This window comes from Bombina bombina, chromosome 4 (assembly GCF_027579735.1).
Source record: "Bombina bombina isolate aBomBom1 chromosome 4, aBomBom1.pri, whole genome shotgun sequence".
NCBI classification, from domain to species: Eukaryota; Metazoa; Chordata; class Amphibia; order Anura; family Bombinatoridae; genus Bombina; species Bombina bombina.
In genome coordinates this window covers 322,472,256-322,497,774 of record NC_069502.1, presented here as the reverse complement: position 1 = coordinate 322,497,774, position 25,519 = coordinate 322,472,256, and positions in this window count along the sequence as shown.

The window sequence follows — 25,519 nt, the reverse complement described above, 5'->3', positions numbered from 1 at the left end:
GAGGAGTAGGTAGAAATTAAGTCCTGGATGACTCCCAATCCTTCACATCTCATTTGTGTTTATACCAACAGCCAAAGTCTATGTTGACATTCAGGCCTCGAGGGGCAACTGTGTCCAGTGTGAAGATCCAACGGGATTCCATTCTTAATAGTGCCAGTCCTCTGTAACCACCACGTCTGTTGTGGGGCACATGGTCAATCAGCATTACTCGCAAAGAGGAAACAGAGTGTCCTGCAGTTGCAAAATGTCGCGCAACCGGTTGTTCTGATCGACCTTTTTCTATTGCTTGACGAATTGCTGTTTTATGGTTAGCCAAACGTTCTTTGAACGCTGTCACTGTTTTGCCTATGTAGAATTTGGAACATGGGCAAATAATGGCATACACCACATATTCTGATGTGCAGGATAATCGATGTCTTATTTTGTATCTTTTGTTGTTGTGGAGATGTTGAAATGATGTCCCAGCAATGAGATTGTTGCAAGTGACACAATTGCCACATTTGTAACATCCTGGTTTCCCTCTTGTGAGCCATGTCTGTTTTTCATAGCAGTGTGTGGGATCACTGAGTACTAGTAGATCCCTGAGGTTACTTGCTCGCTTGTATACCACCCGGGGTACCGGAGCATCCACAAACGGTAGACTAGTGTCCTTGGAGAGCATCATCCAATTCTTCCTTATCACATTCTGAAGCATCCCTGATCCCGGAGTGTAAGTAGTTACAAAGTTCATCCGTTTAGGTTGTTCCGTTACTGTCCGTTTCTGGATAGTGTCATTCTGGGTGAGCTGTATTGCTTCACTCTTTTGTTGATCTATTAGCATAGGTGGATATCCTCTGCTCAGAAATTTTTGTGACATTTCTTCAAGCTGTCTCTCTTTTCGGGAGTCATCCGTGTTGTTCCGGACGACCCGCAGGAGTTGTGAGGAGCTAACACCATCTCTCTGGAATCTAGGGTGGAAACTCTGGTAATGGAGTATAGAATTCTTATCAGTGGGTTTAATGAACAAGGTGGTGTGCAATTTATCACGATTAGGTGTTATTACTCTGAAAATTTCCAGGTCAAGAAAATGAATCTGAATCTGAATCTTAATTTCTACCTACTCCTCTGGCATGATGCACTGTATACCTGCCTAAATATCCAGGGGGCTTGAGATTGTTTTTCATGCCCTCACCTGCTACCTCCCCACATGCCTTGATACCATGAGTATAGAGGGCTGTGTTATTAGTTTTTGATACTTTGGGTTTCGGCAGCGCTATTTACTTTATAAGCTACATATTAGGTTTGTCTCAATGTTGCATATAGATAGATACCTATTCCTTTATTGTATTTGTATATAGGGGTATTCAGATCACTGTTTGATTAATTGATATGTTTCCCATCAGAGGCTTACCCGCCAGCGCACCCGCACAGTATATTTGTGTATGCTTTGTCTCCATGGTTACGCATGTTTCCGTGGTTACACACAGGACGGCGGTAACGTGATGACGTCACGTGACGCCCACATTGAGCCCGGCAATAAGCTGTTTAGGTCTGTGTGAGTGGGTGTGCCGCGGTTACTCTCTCTGATTGGTCTATCACTTGGGCTGGGTGGGTATTTAAGGTTAGTTTGTGTTCTAGTTTTTCACATTTGGTTTTGTACACCATTGACAAAGGCTCGTGTGTGAGCCGAAACGTTTGGTAATCAACTTTGCCAATAAACCGGAGTGTTTTTGAAAAAACCTGTGTGCCTGCTTCATTTGGGTCCTTGCTGCAACACGGAGTCCGTCCGTGGGATCCATAACTGCTTTACTGTTTGTCTCTCCCTAGTGTGAGCACCAGGTAGCTGACATACTCGTGAGTGCCGTTCACCTCTGCAATTTTGTATATATATATATATATATATATATAAACACAGGAATGGATCACACTCACAGACCGGGACTGGGTACACATCCTAAGCCACAGGCTTTTGTAACCTCCCCTATGTAAATACAAAACACAGGAATGGACCGCACTCACAGACTGGACTGGGTACACATCCTAAGTCACAGCAAACTCCACAGCCCTGAACACTGACAGACAGCTGCAAAGTTCCCAGCAACTCAGGCAGTTAATCCCAGAGCAGCCTGGGTGGCATGCCCGCAGGGAAGCATTACAAGCATTATCAACACAACACACAGAAAACATGAACACTGGCATGCAGCTATATATATATATGTATGTGTATATACATATATATATATATATATATATATATATATATATATATATATAAATAAATTTATATATGAATACATTTATATACACATACAAACATAACATATACAGTATATATATATATATATATATATACACACACACATAAAATATATGTATTTATATATACACATACACAAATATATGATATATACACACACAAACACATATACCTTTGACCCCTTCCTAGTACCACCCCTTGTCATATAGCATATCGCTTTATTTTATTTCTGCCTCAGAACCTTATTTTCATTATTAAAGGGACAGTCTAGTCCAAAATAAACTTTCATGATTCAGATTGGGCATGTAATTTTAAACAATTTTCCAATTCACTTTTATCACCAATTTTGCTTTGTTCTCTTGGTATTCTTAGTTGAAAGCTTAACCTAGTTTATATGCTAATTTCTTAGACCTTGAAGGACACCTCTTTTCAGAATGCATTTTAACAGTTTTTCACCACAAGAGGGTGTTAGTTCATGTGTTTCATATAGATAACACTGTGCTCATGCACGTAAAGTTATCTGGGAGCCAGCACTGATTGGCTAAACTGCAAGTCTGTCAAAAGAACTGAAATAAAGGGGCAGTTTGCAAAGGCTTAGAAACAAGATAATCACAGAGGTAAAAAGTATATAAATATAACTGTGTTGGTTATGCAAAACTGGGGAATGGGTTATAAAGGGATTATCTATCTTTTAAAGCAATAAAAACTCTGGTGTAGACTGTCCCTTTAAATCTTTGTTTCCTAAATATTGTGTAAATATAATTTGAATAATCTATTCATACAGCATTTTAATTTGTTTTGCTACAAAAACTAGCAAGCGATGATCATTGTCTTCATGTTTAAAAAGGCAGTGCATTTTAAAGTTGTATTTTGAATTGAGCTCAAGAGCAACACTTATTGTACCTCTTGTATATGAGTGCAGTGAGCTCGCTAATACCACTTTTAGCACTATTCATTAAAAGTTCAGGGTTCACCAAAAAAAAATTCACTGTGTGTTGATGCTTTGGTTAAACATTTTAACCATATATTTTTAATACCAGATTGTGCATCATTCTTTGCATGAGGCTGAGCACAAGATAATGCACCCTGTGCTACTGCTTCACTTGTAACCTAGGCTTTTAAATCTATCTCATCTATTCCTTGTATTGTTATTGCATACTATAGAACATGGAAGTTAATTAGGTGTTTTACACTTGGGTTGTTAGTTTAAATTGATATAGAACTGTGTTCAAGAAGCCTCTTCTTATCATAGTCTAAATCCCTCCTTAATAATAGAAATATGCTGATAAATAACTTCTCCAAATGGGGCTCATATCTTAACAAATGCTTGTTTCTTTGTTCCCTATTGCAGTAAATGTACCTCATGGTATATGTCCTATGCAACTACTGATCCTAATGTAAAAAAAAAAAAAAAGTATATTATATTTTTAGAAATGGTTGGTTAAATAACAAAAGACAGGACTAAAGAATAGTTAGATAGAAGGACTTTATGGTTAATCTGTGGTCTTGAAGTGAGTTGATGGGTGGTGGCCTTTGTAGGTGCTACACATTGTTTACAAAGGGTTGATTTATTGATAAGAGTTGCACCCAAGAGAAAATGGTTAATGCAATTTAACCTCAATTGTGCTATATGCTAGCACAGACAGTTTAAGCACAGAATTTCCTGGAACTATGATGTTCCAATGCAGATATATTATTTTATGATTATCAGATAAAAATACAGATGGTTTTTGAAATATTGTTAACATATAACATGACCTGTAATAGCACTGTCATAGTAAACAGACAACTTAAAGTTCTGACCTAAACTTAATTAATAATGATTTATATTTGCAATAAAGCAACATAATATGTACTATATGAGATTTGCAATTGGATTGTCATGAACTACTATAATTATGAATAAAGAAAGATAATAATGTACTGAAGGACGTTATTGTATAGGCTATTGGAAGATCTGTTTATATTTGTGTATGCCTACTTGTTTTTTATATACTTTTTCTCTTCTACAGCGTCACTAGTGCTTTCTATGTGTAGACCTGCTTGTCTCTTCTCACACTATCACACAAACCTCTAACACTCATACTGCTATCTCTCATTAAACTATTCTCTGAACACATATCCCTCTTATTCCATACTCCCCCCACACACCTATCCCTTAACAGTTACTCTATCACTTCAATCCTCTCTCACCCTTTTACACCCTTAGTCACCCCACTTTACTTACATGCTATGCTCCTCTCTCTCCCTTTGTCACTCCCACTCTTACTCAACATCTTGTTCACCCTCTCACCACTCATACTTCACGCGTACAATACGTGTTCTCTATTAAAAACAATTGTTTATATTTAAAAATAAAATATGTGTGATATGATGTATGTGATCTTTATGCGGGTAAATACAGTACACTGAAAAAAAATATATTAAAAAATTCAGTCATACATTTCCTTCCAAATTTAACCTGGCGGTCAATGAAAAAATAGGGGGAAAATACCATGAAGGTCAAAGTCAAAACATACCAAAATTAGGGCTAGAGTACAAGTGGAGTAGTATTTTGTATTTCCGCTAGCATTACGATTTTTGTGCTAGTCCGGTTGCGCACGTATTACAAGTTGAAAGCAATTTTTTGCTCTAGTGGTAACCCAACAAGCGCAAAAATCTGAACTTAAAATATCGCATTCTCAATCATGTATTCCTCCATAAAAGTGAAGAGAGAAAAAAAAGTGGAAAAAAACCCCCACTCTTACGCAAACACAACATATTCTAATTAGCACTAACCCAACAAGAAAATATGAATATTTCATATTCCAATGTTCTTTACGCAACAGAATATGTTCTTTTCATTCATAAATACATATTTCTACATATATCTAATGTTTTTTTAAACAAATATATATTTATACCTAAATACATAGATGATTATATATATGTAGCTATCTTCACAGATATATATAGGAATATCTATTTAAAAATACAAAGAACATTGGAATGTGAAATATTTACAGTTAATAAACAGTTAAAAACTAATGTTGTAGAAATATGTTTTCATCTACTTAACGACAAAAGGCTCTAATGCACTAATACATATATATATATATATATATATATATATATATATATAAGTCTGTATATGTGTATATTTATATATATATATATATATGTGTGTGTGTGTGTGTATTTATATGTGTATATATGCCTGTAAATAGATATTTACATATATAAATACAAAAATACATATGTACACATATATAGAGGTATATATTTAGATACATATACATCATATACGTATCTCCATGTTAAGCCCTTTGGTGACTTTTTTTTTCTAAGACCCAAGTCTTTGAGCCCTTATAAGTTTTTTGTGCAATATTATTATTATTATTATTATTAATATTAATCAGTGTTATTATAAGTGTAATTGTACTTTGTAATGTATTTTTGAAGTGTTTTGTGCAACTTTTTTTTTTCACCAAACAGTTACCCACAGCTCTGAAATCATGGTAATGATTCTAGCGTAAATCATGATTCGCAAACACGATCGTGTTTACTTTCAACTTGTAATACGAGAGGTAAGCCCTATGAGCTCAAACCGTTGCGATAAACCCATTATCGCTATGGCACAAACAATTGCGCTCCACATGTAATATAGCCCCTAATGTTTGTGTGTGTGCATATATCAATGTATACAATTTTGACAGTGTTGCAAATAGGGTTTAATAAAAGATCAAGGAGTTTAAAACGTATAAAAAAGGTGTGTTTGTTGTTATTTTGTTTTTATTTATTTTGTCTCCTGTCCTTATTACCTAAGTCGTTCCTGCAACCTCCAACTCCATAGTTGAAAGTGACAATGCAAAGTTACCCTTATGTTGAGTAAAACAATGTAACCATTTTTGCTGATATTTTCATTTAGAAATAGCTTATATAGTATTACTTTTATGTATGTTAGTTAAAGGGACACTGAAACCAATTTTTTTTCTTTCGTGATTCAGATAGAGAATGCAATTTTAAGCAACTTTCTAATTTACTTCTATTATAAATTTTTCCTCATTCTCTTGCTATCTTTATTTGAAAAAGAAGACATGTAAGCTTTTTTTTGGTTCAGTACTCTGGATAACACTTTTTTATTGGTGGATGAATTTATCCACCAATCAGCAAGGACAACCCAAGTTGTTCACCAAAAATGGGCAGGCATCTAAACTTACTTTCTTGCATTTCAAATAAAGATACCAAGAGAATGAAGAAAATTTGATAATAGGAGCAAATTAGAAAGGTACTTAAAATGTCATGCTCTATCTGAATCCCGAAAGAAAAAATTTGGGTTCAGTGTCCCTTTAAATATCCTTTCTGGACTTATTTATATCACCTGTTTTCGGCTTCAGATGTAGGAAATTGAGGTCTTGAGCTACCATAGAATATTTTAGAATAACATTCAAAAATGTGGCTTCTAGGGCAATGGAATACTGGAAAAGGAAACAGCACCAAAATTACAATCTACTTCTAAGTCCTCTATGGAGACCAGTACAACTGTACAACTGTATTTCTTTTATCTGGCAAGGGAATAGTTGAATGTATTTTAATATATTAATATATTATATACTTCACCTCTACTTATATTGTGCATTTTAGCTGCTCTATATAATTTTATTTTTTGTACACATTTTAAGCAGACATTGCATGTGTATAAAACTTGGCCTCTAGATATAATTTTGGAACACAATAATAACTAGTTCCAGTGAGCCTGCAGTTTTATGATAGCTATTTCTATGGTTACACAGGATACAGGATAAGTTCTAAGCCAGAAGGCAACTTTAAGCCATAGAATCTTTAAGGCTGTATTTCTCCATCACATAGCCTTAACTCAGTGTTTAGCCACTTGACTTTCTATCTATCTATCTATCTATCTATCTATCTATCATCTAACATCTATCTATCTACTGTATCTATCTATTTCTATATATATTAAGGATGCAAAAAAATGCCTGACAAGAAAATGTCATATGTGCTTAGCAACCAATCATGATGATTAGCTCTGGATTGTTGCTTCACAGCTAACTGTAACTACAGTATGTGTGTAAACCCTACAAACAACGCATTAGAGAATTTTTTGTTTTTGCACTTTTATGTCACTTTATAAGGAGTCTATAGCAAACTTTTACAATGTATATTTAAAATTAAAACTACAAGGTTAAATGTTCTTGATATGTTGTAAATTGTTTACATCATATATACCATAAGTAAAATCAAATATTAAAGTTTACAGTGAAAATATAAGATACTTTTTTACATTTACAAAACAGATTTCTGAGTAGAAGTATTTTATGAATTTTACAATCTAATTCATAATACCCCAAAATATAGTAAAATTAATGACTGTATGTATGAATGAATGAGTTATTCAATTAATTAATTATATCATAAAAATAATTCTGTATTGCTCTACATACACAGTTCTAAAATAAAGATGCAATAATCTAAGAATTACCTACTTTTGGAGATTAATGCAACCAAATTCCATATTCCCTTCTTTCCAGGGAGGTATTACATGTTATTATAAATAGTGTGGATCTAAGGTAGGATCTCAAGAAAATCCCATCTCTCCCCACAATCCGACCAATGAGGAAGTGTCACTTTCTTTGCTCACGTCCACACTGCAAACAAATGAAAAAAGACCTCCAGTCATTTTATTACTATAATATGAGAAACCTGCACATCACAAGCAATAACTCTGAAGTTATATGTGCAACCAGTGAAATTAATTGGATAGTAAACCCCAAAATTTTATTTTATGATTCAGATAGAACTTACAATTTTAAACAACTTTCCAATTTACTTCTATTATCAAATTTGCTTCATTCTTTTGTTATCCAGTGCTGAAGGGACAGCATTGCACTACTGGCAGCTAGCTGAACACATCTAGTTAGCCAATCACAAGATAAAAATGTGTGCAGGCACCAATTAGCAGCAGCTCCCACTAGTGTATGATATGTGCATATTCATTTTTAACAAGGGATACTAATGGCTAGATTTAGAGTTTTGTCGGTAAGGACCCGCGTAGCTAACGCTGGCTTTTTTCTGGCCGCTCCTTTAAAATAACTCTGGTATTGAGAGTCCATATAATGTCAGCGTTAGGCTCCAAAAGAGGAGCGTAGAGCATATTTAACGCAGCTTCAACTCTCCATACCAGAGTTGCTTAGGGACGCGGCCAGCCTCAAAAACGTGCTCGTGCACGATTCCCCCATAGGAAACAATGGGGCTGTTTAAGCTGAAAAAAAACCTAACACCTGCAAAAAAGCCGCGTTCAGCTCCTAACGCAGCCCCATTGTTTGCTATGGGGAAACACTTCCTACGTCTGCACCTAACACCCTAACATGTACCCCGAGTCTAAACATCCCTAGCCTTACACTTATTAACCCCTAATCTGCCGCCCCCGCTATCGCTGACCCCTGCATATTATTTTTAACCCCTAATCTGCCGCTCCGTAAACCGCCGCTACTTACATTATCCTTATGTACCCCTAATCTGCTGCCCCTAACACCGCCGACCTCTATATTATATTTATTAACCCCTAATCTGCCCCCCACAACGTCACCTCCACCTGCCTACACTTATTAACCCCTAATCTGCTGAGCGGACCGCACCGCTATCATAATAAAGTTTTTAACCCCTAATCCGCCTCACTAACCCTATAATAAATAGTATTAACCCCTAATCTGCCCTCCCTAACATCGCCGACACCTAACTTCAATTATTAACCCCTAATCTGCTGACCGGAGCTCACCGCTATTCTAATAAATGTATTAACCCCTAAAGCTAAGTCTAACCCTAACACTAACACCCCCCTAACTTAAATATAATTTAAATCTAACGAAATTAATTAACTCTTATTAAATAAATTATTCCTATTTAAAGCTAAATACTTACCTGTAAAATAAATCCTAATATAGTTACAATATAAATTATAATTATATTATAGCTATTTTTGGATTAATATTTATTTTACAGGTAACTTTATATTTATTTTAACCAGGTACAATAGCTATTAAATAGTTAAGAACTATTTAATAGCTAAAATAGTTAAAATAATTACAAAATTACCTGTAAAATAAATCCTAACCTAAGTTACAATTAAACCTAACACTATACTATCATTAAATTAATTAAATAAAATACCTACAATTGCCTACAATTAAACCTAACACTACACTATCAATACATTAATTAAATACAATACCTACAAATAACTACAATGAAATAAACTAACTAAAGTACAAAAAATAAAAAAGAACTAAGTTACAAAAAATAAAAAAATATTTACAAACATAAGAAAAATATTACAACAATTTTAAACTAATTACACCTACTCTAAGCCCCCTAATAAAATAACAAAGACCCCCAAAATAAAAAATGCCCTACCCTATTCTAAATTACTAAAGTTCAAAGCTCTTTTACCTTACCAGCCCTGAACAGGGCCCTTTGCGGGGCATGCCCCAAGAAGTTCAGCTCTTTTGCCTGTAAAAAAAAACATACAATACCCCCCCCCAACATTACAACCCACCACCCACATACCCCTAATCTAACCCAAACCCCCCTTAAATAAACCTAACACTAAGCCCCTGAAGATCATCCTACCTTGTCTTCACCTCACCGGGTATCACCGATCGGTCCTGGCTCCAAAATCTTCATCCAACCCAAGCAGGGGCTGGCGATCCATCATCCGGTGGCTGAAGAGGTCCAGAAGAGGCTCCAAAGTCTTCATCCTATCCGGGAAGAAGAGTAGACCCGGAACGGCAACCATCATCCAAGCGGCATCTTCTATCTTCAACCGATGAGGACCGGCTCCATCCTGAAGACCTCCACCGCGGACCCATCTTCATCCGGCGACGTCCAACTGAAGAATGACGGTTCCTTTAAGGGACGTCATCCAAGATGGCGTCCCTCGAATTCTGATTGGCTGATAGGATTCTATCAGCCAATCGGAATTAAGGTAGGAATATTCTGATTGGCTGATGGAATTTTATTTAATAAATTTAATGATAGTATAGTGTTAGGTTTAATTGTAACTTAGGTTAGGATTTATTTTACAGGTAATTTTTTAATTATTTTAACTATTTTAGCTATTAAATAGTTCTTAACTATTTAATAGCTATTGTACCTGGTTAAAATAAATACAAAGTTACCTGTAAAATAAATATTAATCCTAAAATAGCTATAATATAATTATAATTTATATTGTAGCTATATTAGGATTTATTTTACAGGTAAGTATTTAGCTTTAAATAGGAATCATTTATTTAATAAGAGTTAAATAATTTCGTTAGATTTAAATTATATTTAATTTAGGGGGGTGTTAGTGTTAGGGTTAGACTTAGCTTTAGGGGTTAATACATTTATTAAAATAGCGGTGAGCTCCGGTCGGCAGATTAGGGATTAATAATTGAAGTTAGGTGTTGGCGATGTTAGGGAGGGCAGATTAGGTGTATAACTTTATTATAGTAGCGGTGCGGTCCGCTCAGCAGATTAGGGGTTAATAAGTGTAGGCAGGTGGAGGCGACGTTGAGGGGGGCAGATTAGGGGTTAATAAATATAATATAGGGGCCGGCCGTGTTAGGGGCAGCAGATTAGGGGTACATAAGGATAACTTAAGTAGCGGCGCTTTGCGGTCGGCAGATTAGGGGTTAATTATTGTAGGTAGCTGGCTGCGACTTTATTGGGGGCAGGTTAGGGGTTAATAAATATAATATAGGGGTCGGCGGTGTTAGGGGCAGCAGATTAGGGGTACATAAGGATAACGTAGGTGGCGGTCGGCAGATTAGGGGTTAAAAAAATGTAATCGAGTGGCGGCGATGTGGGGGGGCCTCAGTTTAGGGGTACATAGGTAGTTTATGGGTGTTAGTGTACTTTAGAGTACAGTAGTTAAGAGCTTTATGAACCGGCGTTAGCCCAGAAAGCTCTTAACTACTGACTTTTTTCTGCGGCTGGAGTTTTGTCGTTAGAATTCTAACACTCACTTCAGACACGACTCTAAATACCGGAGTTAGAAAAATCCCATTGAAAAGATAGGATACGCAATTGACGTAAGGGGATCTGCGGTGTGGAAAAGTCGCGGCTGAAAAGTGAGCGTTAGACCCTTTTTTGAGTGACTCCAAATACCGGAGGTAGCCTAAAACCAGCGTTAGGAGCCTCTAACGCTGGTTTTCACGGCTACCGCCAAACTCCAAATCTAGGCCTAAGAGAACAAAGCACATTTGAAAATAGAAGTAAATTTAAAAGTGTCTTAAAATGACAGGCTCTATCTGAATTATGCAAGTTTAATTTTGACTTTCCTATCCCTTTAAGCAAAAGATGTCAATTTACTAAAGATGTTAAATTATTTATGTATATGCAAGAATATTATATGTTTGGACATTAAATTCTGTGTATATGAATCCAGTCTTAGCAATGCAATAAACCACAACCTACAGGGTAAAATCAACAATAGAACTGTAGTTTTAATATTTTTTACTTTGTACAGCTTAAAAACAACCTTAACTTATGAATTGCTAGATTAAAGGGACACTGAACCCATTTTTTTTTCTTTTGTGATTCAGATAGAGCATGAAATTTTAAGCAACTTTCTAATTTACTCCTAGAGGCCTATTTATCAAGCCGTCAACCGCAAATACGTTGGAATTCCGCAGCATAATTGTGGAGAGCCTGATTCCCCTTATTTATCAAAGCCTACAGACTGGCAAAAGTTGAAATCTGTTGCAAGTTATCAAATATCTACCAGGTATGCTCGTCAGTATTTCGGCCCAGCGTACCTGCTTTTTAATCCGCTGCCCTAGAGGTGGCGGATGCCATAGGAATCAATGGGAGTCTGAAAGCAGCAAAAGTTTATGTTCGCTGCTGCCCGATATCCCATTGTATCCAAAGGGAGAATAAAAGTTACCTTTACACCTAACACCCTAACATGTACCCCAAGTCTAAACACCCCTAATCTGCCGCCCCCTACACTGCCGCCACCTACATTATACTTATTAACCCCTAATCTGCCGCCCCGACACTGCCGCCACCTACATTATACTTATTAACCCGTAATCTGCTGCCTGACACCACCTCCACATACATTATACTTATTAACCCCTAATCTGCCACCCTGCCATGCTGCCACCTACAATATACTTATTAACCCCTAATCTGCCGCCCCGACACCGCCACCACCTACATTATACTTATTAACCCCTAATCTGCCGCCCAACACTGCTGCCACCTACATTATACTTATTAACCCCCAATCTGCCGCCCGACACCGCCGCCACCTACATAATGTTATTACCCCCTATTTTGCCGCTCCATGACACCGCCACCACCTACATTATACTTATTAACCCCTAATCTGCCGCCCTGACACTGCCGCCACCTACATTATACTTATTAACCCCTAATCTGCTGCCCTGACACCGCTACCACCTACATAATGTTATTAACCCCTATTCCACCGCTCCCCGACACCGCCGCCACCTACATTATACTTATTAACCCCTAATATGCTGCCCCGAAAACCTCTGCCACCTACATTATACTTATTAACCCCTAATCTGCCGCCCTGACACTCCTGCCACCTACATTATACTTATTAACCCCTAATCTGCCGCCCTGACACCGCTACCACCTACATAATGTTATTAACCCCTATTCCATCGCTCCCCGACACCGCCGCCACCTACATTATACTTATTAACCCCTAATATGCTGCCTCGAAAACCTCTGCCACCTACATTATACTTATTAACCCCTAATCTGCCGCCCGACACCGCCGCCACCTACATAAAAGTATTAACCCCTATCCCGCCGTTCCCGGAGCCCACCGCAACTAAATAAAGTTATTAACCCCTAAACCTCTGGCCTCCTACATCAATACCACTTACTTAACCTATTAACCCTTATCCCGCCAGCCCCCCACATCGCCATAAACTAAATTAACCTATTAACCCCTAAACCTATCAACCCCTTAACTTTACATTAAATATAAACTCATCCCTATCTTATAATAAATTAAAACTTACCTTTAGATTTAAATTAAACTTTATTAAACTACTAATTAATCTACCCTAACTGTTATACTAAAATTACATTAAACTATATTAAACTACTAATTAATCTACCCTTACTGTTATACTAAAATTGCATGAAATTACCAATTAAATTAACCATATTATATATTTAAAAACTTAACCCTACTCAAATAATTTAAATCTACTATTACAAATTACAAAGTTACAAAAAACTAACAACTAAGTTACAAAAAATAACACAACACTAAGTTACAAAAAAAAAATAAACACTAAGTTACACAAAATAAAAATAAATTATCAAATATTTAAACTAATTACACCTAATCTAAGAGCTCTTTGAAAATAAAAAAGCCCCCCCCAAAAAAAAAAAAAAACAACCCTAGCCTACAATAAACTACAAATAGCCCTTAAAAGGGTCTTTTGCTGGGCATTGCCGCAAAGAAATCAGCTCTTTTACCTGGAAAAAAAATACAAACAACCACCCAACAGTAAAACCCACCAAATAAAAACCTAATCTAAAAAACCTAAGATCCCCATTGCCCTGAAAAGGGCATTTGTATGGGCATTGTCCTTAAAAGGGCATTTAGCTCTTTTTCAAAAGCCCAAACCCTAATCTAAAATTAAAACCCACCCAATAAACCCTTAAAAAAGCCTAACACAAACCCCCGAAGATCCACTTACAATTTCTGAAGAGCCGACATCCATCCTCAACGAAGCAGCAGAAGTCCTCATCGAAGCCAGCAGAAGTCTTCATCCAAGCGGGAATGACGTCTTCATCCAGCAGGGCAGAAGTCTTCATCCAGAAGGCATCTTCTATCTTCATCCAGACTGCATCTTCTATCTTCATCCATCCGGCGCGGAGCGTCTCCCTCTTCAAGACATCCGGCACGGAGCATCCTCTTCCATCCATGTCTTCTTCTACAATGAAGGTTCTTTTAAATGACGTCATTCAAGATGGTATCCCTTAGATTCCGATTGGCTGATAGATTTCTATCAGCCAATCGGAATTAAGGTTGAAAAAATCCTATTGGCTGTTGCAATCAGCCAATAGGATTGAGCTTTCATCCTATTGGCTGATTAAATCAGACAAAAGAATTGAGCTCACATTCTATTGGCTATTCCAATCAGCCAATAGAATGCGATCTCAATCCTATTGGCTGATTGGATCAGCCAATAGGATGAAAGCTCAATCCTATTGGCTGATTGCAACATCCAATAGGATTTTTTTCAACCTTAATTCCGATTGGCTGATAGAAATCTATCAGCCAATCGGAATCTAAGGGACGCCATCTTGTAGAAGAAGACATCGATGGAAGAGGATGCTCCACGTCGGATGTCTTGAAGATGGAGATGCTCCGCGCCGGATGGATGAAGATAGAAGATGCCGTCTGGATGAAGACTTCTGCCTGGTTAGATGAAGACGTCGGGCCGCTTGGATGAAGACTTCTGCCTACTTCGATGAGGACTTCTGCCGCTTCGTTGAGGATGGATGTTGGCTTTTCAGAAACTGTAAGTGGATCTTCAGGGGTTTATGTTAGGCCTTTTTAAGGGTTTATTGGGTGGGTTTTAATTTTAGATTAGGGTTTGGTTTTTGAAAAAGAGCTAAATGTCTTTTAATGGGCAATGCCCATACAAATGCCCTTTTCAGGGCAATGAGGATCTTAGGTTTTTTAGATTATTTTTTTATTTGGGGGGTTGGTTGTGTTGGGTGGTGGGTTTTACTGTTGGGGGGTATTTGTATTTTTTATTTACAGGTAAAAGAGCTGATTTCTTTGGGGCAATGCCTCACAAAAGGTCCTTTTAAAGGCTATTTGTAGTTTATGTATTTTAGGCTAGAGTTTTTTTTTTATTTTGGGGGGGCTTTTTTATTTTCATAGGGCTCTTAGATTAGGTGTTTAAATATTTAAGCATTTATTTTTTATTTTGTGTAACTTAGTGTTTAATTTTTTTTGTAACTTAGTGTTTGTTATTTTTTGTAACTTAGTTGTTCGTTTTTTGTAACTTTGTAATTTGTAATAGTAGATTTAAATAATTTGAGTAAGGTTAGGTTTTTAAATATATAATATAGTTAATTTAATTGGTAGTTTAATGTAATTTTAGTATAACAGGATAGATTAATTTTTAGTTTAATATAGTTTAATGTAATTTTAGTATAACAGTTAGGATAGGTTAATTAGTTTAATATAGTTTAATGTAATTTTAGTATAACAGTTAGGGTAGGTTAATTATTAGTTTAATATACTTTAATTTAAATCTAAAGGTAAGTTTAAATTTATTATAAGATAGGGATGAGATAATATTTAATATAAAGATAGCGGGTTGTTAGGTTTAGGGGTTAATAGCTTAATTTAGCTTATGGTGATGTGGAGGGCTGTGGTACTGATGTGGGAGGCCAGGGGTTTAGGGGTGAATAACATAATGTAGGTGGCGGCGGTGTAGGAGCGGAAGATTAGGGGTTAATAACATAATGTAGGTGGCGGCGGTATAGGGGGTTGAAGATTAGGGGTTAATAACATAATGTAGGTGGTGGTGGGCTCCGGGAGCGGCGGGATGGGGTTAATAACTTTATTTAGTTGCAGCGCGGTCTGGGAGCGGTGGGATGGGGGTTAATAAATTTAGTTAGTTGCGGCGGGGTCCGGGAGCGGCGGGATAGGGGTTAATACATTTATTAGAGTTGAGGTGGGCTCCAGGAGCGGCGGGATAGGGGTTAATGCCTTTATTAAAGTTGCAGCGGGGTCGGGGAGCGGTGGGATAGGGGTTAAACAGTTTAGTATAGTGGCGGTGTTTAATGACAGTATATAAATAAAGCTGGGTAAAAGTCGAATAGCAGCAAGATCGATGACTGTTACTTAACAACAGTCCGCTGCTCATCGCCCCGTACTTAGGGCGCAGCTTTTTGACAGCTTTCTTTATAAATATGGAGAGCGTATTCAGGTCCGCGGTCGCTATGTTAGGGGATGTCAGGCGAGCGTATTGGTGCCGTTGAATGCAAGTAAGTCGACAGCTTGATAAGTAGGCCTCCTATTATCAAATTTTCTTATTCTCTTGGTATCTTTATTTGAAATGCAAGAATGTAAGCTTAGATGCTGGCCCATTTTTGGTGAACAACCTGGGTTGTTCTTGCTGATTGGTGGATACATTCATCCACCAATAAAAATACTGCTGTCCAGACTCTGAACCAAAAAAAAGCTTAGATGCCTAGATAGCAATAGTATGAATAAAAATTGATAATAGGAGTAAATTATAAAGTTGCTTAAAATTGCATGCTCTTTCAGAATCATGAAAGAAAAAATTTGGGTTCAGTGTCCCTTTAAGAGTGGCTCAGTTATTACAGCTCTCGCTCACAGGCTAACTCCGCTTGACTTTGTCTCTTTGCGCACATCGGGTAGCACGTGTATTACAAGTTGAAAGTATTTTTTTGCTTGCACACTAACCCAACACACAAAACAAGCCAAAGTTAGAATTGTGTGACCTTGTTAATGTACTCCCCCATAGGCTTTAATGGAGTATAAAAAGTTGAAAAACCTAACAACCATACTTGCTCGTTAACCCTAATTGCTGTAAGCCCCCAACTCTAATAACCCCTAAACCGCCACCTCCCCACACTATTAACCCCTAAACCGTCACAACCTCCATCACAAAATAGCCCTCTACACTATTAAGCCCTAAACCGCCATAGCCCCACTTTGCAAAGTGCCTGGTACACTATTAACCCCTAAACCTCCACAACCCCATCACAAAATACCCATCTACACTATTAACCCATAAATTGCCACACACCTACATTGCAAAGTACCCACTACACTATTAACCACTAAACCACAACAACCCCATCACAAAATACCCCTCTAAACTATTTTTTTTTTTTTTTTTTTTTAATTTTTATTGAGGTATTCAAAAAAAGACAACAAAAAATATACAATTCAGTTTAAATAATACAGGTACGAAGTCATACTGAAAGTTATACATGACCTTTGGGCTGAATGTCGCCCTGTTTATAAATATGCAAACATAGTTGTCCGTTCAATAAGATATCTAGAAGAGAGAAGGGAGTATAATCCAGACATGGGAGAACCAATTATAACAATTTCTCTCATATTGCGCTAAGTTTTTCAATAAAATTTAAACAAGCTTATGTATTAGTCTTTAGATTGGAAGAAACATCTCTAGGCCAGAGTAAGAGATGGATAGAAAGAGAAAGAGCAAGAAAAAGTAGAAAGGGGAGGAGAGGGAAAGAGAAGAGGAAGAAAAAAAAAAAAAAAGGGGGGGGGGGAGGGGAGGAAGGTTGAGGGAGCATTTCACTAGTGCCTCGTGGAAGGCACACTGCTCAGGAGTTCTAATTAAATCTGTTTGTTCCACAGGGCCAACATCGTTTCGTGAACCTCTAGGTGGTGTGTTTTTAAGTAGTGATATCTTTCCAAGGAGAGGAGGTCAACAACAGCCGACCTCCAAACCTCCAAGTTTGGGATAGTCTTGGTTTTCCAGAATTTTGGAATAAGCTTCTTAGCTGCGGTGAGCATAATCAGTAAAAGAGGGTGTTTACCCACACCAGGCGTCTTTGGAAGGGATAGAAACAGTAAGGTGTTTGGGTCATGAGGGACCTGTGTACCCAATATTACGGACATCTCTGACATAACTTCCCGCCAGAAGTCTCCGAGTTTAGGGCAAGTCCACCAAATATGGAGGAGCGAACCCTCCTCTCCACAGCCCCTCCAGCAGGTGTTATTAAGTGAGGGGTATATCTTGTGCAATCGGGACGGGGTTAGATACCATCTACACAGGAGTTTTATATGGATTTCTTGTATCACTGCCGAGACTGAGGATTTTTTGGTCAGTCGGAATGCTTGACGCCAGGATTCATCCGCTAAGGTGCAATTTAACTCCTTCTTCCACGAGTACGTGTAGGAAGGTAGGTTTAGTGAATCAGGGCTACTAAGGATTTTATAGATTTTAGATATCAAGTGGGTGGGACTCGTTTGCGAAACGCAAAGTTCCTCAAAGGGTGTTAATTTTCTGCCAAACTCTCCCTTGTGTTTGTGGTGTGATATAAAATGAATCAATTGATGGTAGTGAAGCCATGAGGAGAAAATTGCCCCATGTGTCTCTGCCAAGTCGGTGTGTGTTTTAAGTTTCCCCTCTATCGTAACAAAGGTCATCGTACCCGTTCGTAGGCTATATGGTTGTATTTTGGTAAAACCCAGATTGCAAAATGGGAGGTCAGTGTGTTCTATAATGGGTGTGAGTGGGGCGTTCCTGGAAGAAATGTGTGTGGTCGTGGCTATTGTTCTGTCCCAGTCTGATAGTGCATTTGCTGTGATGAGATAGTCATTAATTAGCTTGGGTCTAAGTTGAGGTGGTGTCCACCCCAGTGTAGCGATATTGTTTAACTTAAGTACTTGTCTATCAATGTTGATCCATGCTTTATCTCCAGGGTTGTGAGCCCACTCTACCATGTGCTGTAACGAAATTGCTTGTTTATATCTTTCCAGACAGGGCACCCCCAAGCCTCCCTCATCCCTCGGAAGATACATAGTTTTCCTAGGGATTCTGGGTCTAGCCCCATCCCATACGTACTGTTCAAGTATTTTTTGTAGTTGTAGGATGTAGCCCTCTGGAAGTGAGATGGGGAGAGCCTGAAGAAGATATAATATTCGGGGCAGGATGTTCATTTTGAGCACCCCAATTCTCCCTAGCCATGACAACTTTTTGCTTTTCCAAGACGACAGGTCACGGACAATGTCATTTTTTAGGACGTTGTAATTGAGTTTGACTAAGTCAGACGTGTTGTTGGAGAGAAAGATCCCCAAGTATCTTAATTTGTGTCGCGCTATAGGAATATTATAAGTGCTACTAAGATGACTGATGGAGTTGGGATAAGAATTTATGTTGAGGAGTTCAGATTTGGAAAGGTTTAATTGAAAATTGGAGGCCCTACTATAATTGCTCAATTCCCTAAGTAATGCAGGGACAGATGTGTCGGCCTCTGTCAAAGTGAACAACGCATCATCCGCGTAAAGGGCTTGTTTGTGTTCCTGTCCTCCCAGCGCCATACCCCTGATCTCAGTGTTATTTCTGATCCTCTGCGCCAGTGTCTCCATGGAGATGGCAAAGAGGAGAGGGGAGAGGGGGCAGCCCTGTCTAGTACCGTTTTGTATGTCAAACGAGTCCGATAGGACACCGTTAGCTCTGACTCTAGCATTGGGATGAGAGTACAGTGCCATTATCATTTTTAAAAAAGGCTCAGGAAAGCCCATTTCTTGCATAGACCTTTGCAGAAAAGACCACCGAACCCGGTCGAAGGCCTTCTCCGCATCGGTCGCCAGAAGGACCAAGGGTGTATTTGTCTTCTTCGCATGATTAATAAGATGCAGAATTTTTATGGTGTTATCCCGGGCTTCTCTTCCCGGGACAAAGCCAACTTGGTCAGTGGCAATCAACTTAGGCAGATATTTATTTAATCGATTGGCGAGTATCTTAGCTAATAATTTAAAATCTGAGTTTATAAGTGATATGGGTCTAAAGTTTTCGGGGCGGGTAGCTGCCTTGCCAGGCTTAGGAATGACCGTAATATGGGCTTCTAGAAGAGATGTAGAAAGATATGGGTCTTTATGTAAATTATTAAATAATTGTAGCATGTGGGGAAACAGTAGGGTACCAAATGTCTTATAATATCTGGGAGTGAACCCGTCTGGTCCTGGGCTTTTGCTCGATGGGGTGTCTTTTAAGGCCTGCTGGAGTTCCTCTAATGTGATAGTGGATGCTAGATGTTCCCTCTCACTGTCCGACAAAGTGGGGAGGTTGAGATTAGAGAAAAAGTTATCCATGTGTTCCCTAAGGGGGCTCTCGACCAAATTAGGCTGAGGTGACGAGGTAGTGTTATCTATATTGTATAGTGCCTTGTAGTAGTCCCTAAATGTAGAAGCTATGAGTTTGCTACTATGTACTATTTTACCCTCTGTGGTGTGTAGAAATTGGATATATGAGGCTAATTGTCTCCTCCGAAGGGTTCTCGCTAACACTTTACCCGGCTTATTACCTCCTTCATAGAAGTATTGTTTCATGCGTAAAGCCATTCGTTGATGTTGTTTTATAAGATATTGTTTAAGTTCTATTCTTGTGGAAATCAGCTCTTGTCTACAGGTGTTGTTAGTGGGTTCTTGTTTATGTGTTTCCTCTAGGGATCTAATCTTTTCTAATAAGTTTGTGTGATAAGTTTTGGCTTGCTTAGATAGTCTAATACTTTGTTTGATGAATAACCCGCGGATTACTGATTTGTGTGCTTCCCATTCACATGCAGGGGATGAGGCCGTGCCTGCATTGAGCGAGAAGTATTCAGAAAGAGTCCTCTCTGCCTCGCTTAGAATAATCGGGTCATCTAGAAGGGAATCGTCAAGTCTCCAAGTTTTACTAATTACTGGGAGGTCGGGCCAAAGGATGGAACAGGTAACTGGGGCATGATCAGACCATGTGATATTACCTATTTCACAGTGCGTGGTGAGGGAAAGGCCAATAGAGTCAGTCATAATGTAGTCAATTCGTGAATAGCAGTTGTGGGGTGCAGAGAAAAAGGTATAATCCCTATCAGTAGGGTGCAGAATTCTCCAGATGTCGTGTAAGGCATGTGTGGTTAGGGCAGATCTGACTTTTCTTAGAGCTAAGCTAGGTATACTAGTGTTTCCCTTTGAGGTGTCCACAAGTGGATTTACGCTAAGGTTGAAATCCCCGGCTAGGAAAACCACCCCCTTAGCATGGTCTAGTAGGAGGTTCAAAACTTGTTTTAAGAATTTATCCTGAGCAGTGTTAGGTGCATATACATTTAGGATAGTGAGGGGTTGTCCATGTATGGTGCCCACCAGGAGGAGAAATCGCCCTTTTGGGTCTTTGGTTAGATGGGTGATTTGTATGGGGAGAGTTTTATGAATAAGAATTCCCACTCCATTTTTTTTTTCAGGACCTGAGGCAAAGATGGTTGTGGGGAAGTGTTTAGGGGCCCAATTCGGTTCTCTGCCTCTTTGAAAATGTGTTTCCTGTAATAAAATGATTTGGCTTTTTAATTTATTCAGTTCTCGGAGAGCAATCGAGCGTTTACCCGGGCTGTTAAGGCCCTTAGCATTTATTGAGGTTAGTCGAAGAGAATGCTCACCAAATCTACTATGCTGCATAGTGGAAGGGGGAGGAGGAGAGAAAAGAAAAAAAAAATTAGAGTAAAAAGGAAGAGAGGAAAAGTAAAAAGAGTCAGAAGAATAATACAAGAGGTATTAGACAGAAGCCTTCGAACAGTTGTTAATTATTAAGAGCCTTAGGGTACAAGAAAAGAGAACAAACTAAGGGGGTTAAAGAGAACAGAAAGATAGAGCTCCAAGAGAGGAGCTAGCACCCTTTGCCTGCGAAAGGGTTACAAAAGTGGGGTATTGTCTTCATAGCCGAATTTGTGGACAGCTTAAAGAAATAAGCGATTATGGTCGATGGCATGGATGGAGGGGGGGGGGGGTAGCAGAGCGGGGAAGGGAGGTCAGGGGGTAATAAGGGGGAGAGGAATCATGGGATACCTTTCCGCTACTCCCTAGGCAACATTGACATTATGAATATGTATCTTTATATTATCTAAATTCAGAGTGGGGAGTCCCCTTAAGGGGTACCAGTACTAAAGGGCACAAGTATTTGTTATGGTAAGAGAGGGGGTGGGGCTCTAGGTGTTAGAAAGTGAGGGTAATTGCCTGATGAAAGGGCAACTCACCCCTTCTTAGTATCCCCCCATCAGAGAGAGGAGGAAAGCCTCCGCTATGCATCAGTTATTAGGGGAGTGTTAAAAATAAACATGTTTTAGCAGATGTATACACAACAACAAACATAACAATGTAAATAACATCTCTAACAGTGTTAAACAGCATGTGTTTGTACAACTATTTTGCTGTACATAAACCTCTTTTGCTCCTTCTTTATATTAGGAACCTGAAAATAGAAGAGAAAGGTACACAAAACATATTTCAAAACTTTTCACTCAACAGTGCTGTACAAACAAAAATAAACTTAAAACAGGTTAGAACATTCTGCCGTTGAGGGCTTAAAGAAAAGAGCATCAAAACCAAAAGGATACAGCATAGGGTGGAGGGGTAAATATATACATTTCACCCCTCTTCATTCCTTTATGTTCAAAAGTCAGATGATGTATTAAGTCAAGGCCTGGGTGGCATCATCTCGGGTCAGTTAGTGATAGAGAAGCATTGATGAGGCAAGTTCAGGGGTTATCCTGTAGTCATGAAAAATATAGGGAGCTGGAGGGCAAACTCTCCTTCATGGTCGATGCTAAGACAGTCTCTGTAGAACTTGTGAGGAGAGTCAACCTGGTGTTGAGGAGTCTCTTAAAGAAGATGAAGATGCCGAGGTGTTTTTGTCGTGATTCAGAGGGAGACTTCTATCAGGGGTATTTGGTATTGAGAGTTCAGTATAAAATAGATTAAGGTCAGACCCAGGTCTATAAATAGCTGTTTTGTTGTTGTTTGAGGCTATCAGCGAGACCGGGAACCCCCATCTGTATTGTATTTTGTGTAACTTCAGGGTAGTAGTAACATTGGACAGTTCCCTTCTTTTCTGAAGAGTGGTGGGAGAGAGGTCTGTGTAAAGCTGTATCTCCTCCCCTGCATGCATAATTGGGTGCTTTGCTCTTGCACAGCGCAGGAGGTCTTCTTTATCTTTGTATTTAAGAAATTTAACAATTATATCCCGTGGTGGGGCTTTAGGAGGGGGTCTAGGTCTCAAGGCTCTATGAGCCCTCTCTATTTGGATATCTTCACCAGAGGGGTTCTCTTTGATTACTCTAAATAGGGCCTGAAGATAACCTTCAATTGCTGGGGGAAATATGGACTCCGCTACTCCCCTTATTCTGAGATTATTTCGGCGGGTCCTATTTTCTAGGTCTTCGAGCTTTTCAGAAAGCAGATAGACCCTGTTGTGTAAGTCCTGTATTCCAGCAGTGTTGGATTGAACTTCAGTGGTTAAAGCAGTATGATTTGTTTCTAATGTCACAACTCTCTTCTCCATAGCCCCTAGATCTTTTCGCAGATCACCAAAAAGGGTCCTCATTTCATGAAGTACAACTTTAATATCATCCTTAGAAGACAAATGAGTTATGTCTTTTTTTGTTATAAAGGAGCTTAAGTCTGGTGCTTCCATTTCTCCTGTTTCTGCTCCAGGGGCTACTGAATCTGTAGATACTTCTCTGTTTGGGGTAAATGAACCCTTAGGTATAAGATACTGATTAAGAGTCTTAGAGGAAGGTGTTTTATCTCCTTTAGTTTGCCTCTTGCAAGGCATCCCCTGATCTCTGATGGTGTTACACTTGTATTGATGTGTGTACTTTACTGTGTAAAACAAAGAAGAATGATGCAGGTTTCAATGCTAAAGAGTATGGTGGGGTAAAGGTGGGAGTTCATTCATCACCTGTATCGCAGCAGACAGACTGTCTCACACACAGGCCCTGTGGTTAAATGCTAAACAGTCACAAAGCTTCATCAAGTGCTAGAAACTGATATAAAAATTGTTGTGCTCAAAGGGTGTAAGGGAGATGAATAGAGCAAAATAAGGCGAGTACAAACTTCACACTGCCCCTTATTACTTATTTTACTCGAAGTTGGGAGGGTGAGAGGGAGACTTTTTTCGTAGTGCAGCTGCTGTGCTGTAGTGCCTTCTAGCTGTCTATAACATGTGACGCAGCTTATAATTATTAATATCCCCCTGGTAGTATTTTAATGAGTGTCTAGCTCAAGGTGTGGGACTCTGATTTTATGAAGGCAACCAGTGTTATATGTTATACTCAGGAGTGGTTGCAGATGTGTCCCCCTTCCCTCCGGTCTGCGGTATAAGAGGAGCTCTCCGGGCGCCCACGTGTAAATATGGCCGCCTCACTCACCGCACTCAGATTCCCTTCGGCCAGCACCGCTCTCCTCTTAGCCTCTCGGGTGAAGTCGCTATATAGATTGATCAGCCTGTCCGCAAACGGCCAAGTTTTGTCGCACCTCTCTCCTGCAGACACTGCGGTGATGACAGCTCCCTCCGGTGCGCTGCAGGCCCCAAGCGGAGTACCTCTCCTCCGGAGTATGTAGTGAGATCAGGGTTTATATAAACTGTGCCAAGTATTAGGATTGGTTATTAAGCAGTGTTAGGCATCAAAGGGTAAAGGAATTAGGGATCCATGCCATCAATCTTAGCTTTTATTCGGTCTAGAAGACAGGAGCCCTTCTAGCAAGCTGCCATCTCCTAGCATGGCTAGACTCCGCCCCCACCCCTCTAAACTATTAACCCTTAAACCGCCACAATCCCCAGATTAATATGGTCTGTCACCAGGATGAAGATGGACCGACATCACCACATAGGAGCCAGATTCATGAAAGTGCTTATCCAAATCGCCTGACCTGTCGGAGGCTGGGGTACCGATAAAGATAGAGAATATAAATCTTCTTATATTAACTACTTTATTCATAAAATTATACAATGCATAAAAATAGTACAAAAAAGCATGGCTCCATATAATTCAATAAACAATGTAATACAATAAAACACTAGTTACGGTGATTTAAAATCACTGGTTACAGTGACTTAAAACAATAATCTCTTAAAATCTTGTTACAAATACTCAGTTGGCATTGACAATTTAAACAATCTTCAACTGTTATAAAAAATGAAAATACTAAAAAATAGCATTGATTTGTATCCAATGTAAATAGTGTCCAATATAGAAATCGTCTCTGTGCCCAAATGTATCCAAAAGCAATGTGAGTGTTCAAATTGTTGAAAAAATATATGCGCAGATTCCTTAAATAAATGCATAAAATTCTTAATGTTGTAAGCTCATTTGTTATTCAGCTTTCTAATAGGTGTAATGAAGATATAGGCCTCTAGTTATCAACGTGTCTACTTATCTGCCTTTGCCGGCCCAATACGCCCGCCTAAGCTCGCCTACCATCACCGCCGTGGACCTGAATAAGCTCGCCAGAGGTATAAAAAACTGTCAAAAAGCCGCACACCAAGTACGGGGCGATGAGCAGCGGACTGTGATAGTTGTCAATCATCCGATCTCGCTGCTCTTCGGCTTTTTCACAGCTTTATTGATACCCCTGTCACTAAGCACCCACACAAAACTACACTGTTCTACCCCCTATACCGGTGCCCCTGAAGCCCCCCGCAACTAAATAAAGTTATTAAGCCCTAAACCGCCGCTCCTAGACCCCGCCGC